Below are 3,681 nucleotides of genomic sequence, written 5' to 3'. Positions count from 1 at the left end.
TGAGAAGAAGAATTATTTCGGGAGTTGATCCAATAGGTTAGCCAACCTGTTATTTTCTGTTTTTATCAGAGATGGAGGATTTTGTTGGTTTTTGGTGAAACCAGAGACTATAGATGATATTCTGTCTCTGTCTCTCCCTCTCTCTCTCTCTCTTTCTCTCTCTCTCTCTCTCTCTCTCTCTGTTTCTTCTCTCTCTCAAATATACAATGCATTTCAATGGTGCATTATGAAATTTAAAGTGCTTACACATAAGTCTGGTGATTTGGGAGAGGCTTGGGAATATAGCCTTGAAGCAAAAGCCCAGGTGATAGTAGCCATGGCTACAGGTCATGGGTCAGTACTTGTGCATCAAATGCTAAGTACTTTTGCTGAGGCTAGACCTAGATCAGTACATGTAGGAAACGTATATTAAAATAAATACATCTGCCAGTTATTTAGTAAGCTCAGTAGCTGGAATAACACTTGGATCTGATAAGCTATTTTAGCTGAGGATATTAAAAATGTAGATTTATGGGTTAGTAGGAGCTACTTTCAGAAGAGAAAATAACAACTACGAAAGCCCAATTTAAAATTTGTGTTATCTTTTTTTCTTTTTCTCAGAATCACTGGTTTTAATTTAAACATCATAAAAACTGCCAAGAAATCAAAAATGGCAGAGTTTGCCTAACATTCTTGAAGGAAAAATGAGTGTAATATGTGTTCAGATACTACACTTGATCTTAGCCAAAAGGCTGAGAAGCGATAGTAATATGTGTTCATTAGTGGTAATTTTCCCATAAAAATCAAAGGATAAAACTTGTGTTGATGATCCAATAGCACTAACTAAGACATGGGTTTCAGTATTGAATAATTTCATAAGCTCTTGTTTTGTTATAGTATTCCCTGAAATCTTTTTACTTTCCTGCATGAAGAGATGCTGAACTATTATTTGAAGACTCAATGTTATTTTCTATGTAATACCTAGACTTCCATCGAACATTTGATCTTATAAAATGATTGATAATCAATCTCTTTGTCTCTATTTTTGAAATATCAGTGTATCAGGTAGAAGTAGGCTAAGAAGTGCTTTGCAGAATGTTGGGTGTAATAGTACAGCTTATTATAATATTATCCATCCCTCTGTCATGGACAAAAAAGATGCATTTAGGATAATAAAAACCAAGGGATTTAATTTTAAAATTTGTATAGAAGGTATTATTAGAAGAGTTCTACGTTTATATCCTGTGCCTCTAGCATTCCACTGGTTATGTATATGTTTTATATGCTACTTCCCCCCCTATTTCTTTGTTTACTTGATATTTCTTTTTTCTACCATTTCCTCCTTTTTTGGAACTGCAGAATGTTTAAGCTATCTCAGATCTTGGATACCTGCAATGAATATCAGTTGGTTTCTGATGCTATTTTAGCTAGTGACATAGTACCCCTTCACTTTTATTATAGACAGGGCATTTTGCTATGTTCACAGGCCTAGGATTCTTGAGGATTCTTGAGCATTCTTGAGCTTCAATCAATTTTATTTTATTTTATTATTATTTTTTGCCTTAGCCTCCTGAGTACCTGGGATTGCAGTCCTAGGCTACAATGCCTGGGGTGGAAAAATATCGATGTAACTCCATCTGTTCTAGATTTGTCAATTCTCCTCTTGCTCATGTCTCTAGATTTTTATCAACTGGTTCACACTAATGTGGTGATGACTAACCCACACACTGGGTTATATTTTCCCAGTGAAATTCTTATTTTGATGCACAAAATTAAGCTTTGTACCAAAGTTTCTCCTGGCTGGTAGGCCCAAAATTATTACAGACATGATAAAATGTGTAGGCACATCCCAAGTTATAGAAGCCACTGCTGCAGATTGCCTTCTTTTTAAGTAAAGTGGAATCTCTAAATGTATACCCATTGATAATGATTCACTTAATCAACCTTTCTTTTACATTTATTATTTAATGCTCCCTTGATTTTTTTATTACAAATCTCTCCAAACTCTCAAAACAGTTGAACATCAAAGATCATGTCAACCTGACTTTTCTCAAGGGTTGCTACCCTTCCTGGAGAACAGCTAGGGCCCCCTCAGGAAAATGAACCAACTTCAGTTTTATTTTTAGATAATGTACTCCTGAACCTGACCACTAGATGTCTCTGTAATTACATGCTGGACCAAATCACAGCACATGTCACACCACAGAAACAAAGGTGGCCTTAGTTAGACTTAGCCCCGCTAACATAAATCACTCTGAAACCCACATCAAGTATGGCCTTTAAGCAATGAGTGACTTGGTCATCTCCATGTCTTTATGTAACTTAATGTAAATTGAAATGTTTATCAGTTCTCAAGAGAACTGTGGATACAAAAACCCCATGTTTTAAACCATGCACATGTGAGTTAGGGTACATGAGTTCATGAACACACACACACACACACACACACACACACACACACACACACACACACACACACACACCAGAGACAGAGATACTGACAGAGATAGACAGACAGACAGAGAATGATAAGTGTTGCTTCTTACAAGGATATGGAGAAACAGTATAACCAATCTTAAAAGTCATATGCATAAATAAAGAACCTTTGGATAATCAGTCCAGTTTTTCCAAATGAAATGTGGTACCTAAGGGCGAAATTATCGTGAGATCTCTGGGTTTTGCTGCCCAACATATTACACCTTTGCTAGTGGACCAACTGTACAAAAGACCGTATCCTCCCTTCCTTTCTTCTTGCACATCTTACTATATGTTTTTCAAAGCTATCTCAATCCCAGTGACTATCAAGGTTCTATGTTAAATCTTTTTTTTTTTTTTGTTTGTAAATGCCAAGGTTTATACTGTGTCCATGTAATAGCTTCTTTTTTTAAAAGAATACTTTATGGTAAAGGTGATGTACAGAAGGGTTACAATTACATAGGTAAGGTAATATGTACATATTACCTTATACATGTACATATATGAGCATTGTTCAATGTTACCTCCTCCCTCCTTTCTCTTACTTTCCTTCCCCCTCTCAAGTTGCAAAGTTCATTTCTAACATGGTGTCTGTTGTATTGGTTCATCCTTTGTCCTTTGTTTCACAATTTGGTTATTCCTTTTCTCGTCCCCAAATCATAAAAACAAGAAACAGGGGACCAAAATATAATACAGTGACAACTGCAGATAAACCAAAAAAAAAAGAAATAACTTTACAAAGCACATTAAAAAAAATCGGTTTTCCATATCTTGGAGTTCATTTCAATTACCATTGTTTTATAAGGTTATATGTACATAGCTATTGAGCTCTTATGATCCTTTGATAGTATTATCCTAGACATATACTAATTATTACAATTGAAGAACACTATGGATTCTATGTTTCTTTGGGGCTGGCTTGCTTCATTCAATGTAATTTTTTCAAAGTCTTTCCATTTCCTTATGAATGGAGCAATGTCATTCTTTCTGATGGAAGCATAGAATTCCATTGTGTATTTGTACCATATTTTATGGATCAGTCATCTATTAAGGGACATCTTGGCTGGTTCCATAACTTAGCTATGGCAAATAATGATGCAGTTAACATGGTTGTGCTGGTACCTTTAGTGTGACCTTGTTTGTGATCATTTGGGTGAATTAATGTGTTTTTTAGCCACTGAGACACAGTATTATTTGTTACATAACACTGGGACATGTAGCGAGCAT

At 35.4% G+C, this 3,681-nt stretch overlaps 1 pseudogene; it reads right to left on the bottom strand.

The window, feature by feature from the left end:
* Positions 1–605: 605 nt before the first annotated feature.
* On the bottom strand, positions 606–743 carry LOC125362801 (annotated as a pseudogene).
* Between the last annotated feature and the right edge of the window lie 2,938 nt (positions 744–3,681).

This window comes from Perognathus longimembris, chromosome 13 (genome assembly GCF_023159225.1).
Source record: "Perognathus longimembris pacificus isolate PPM17 chromosome 13, ASM2315922v1, whole genome shotgun sequence".
Lineage (NCBI taxonomy): Eukaryota > Metazoa > Chordata > Mammalia > Rodentia > Heteromyidae > Perognathus > Perognathus longimembris.
Note: the sequence above shows the minus strand (reverse complement) of the source record. Positions and strands in the feature narration are given on the sequence as shown.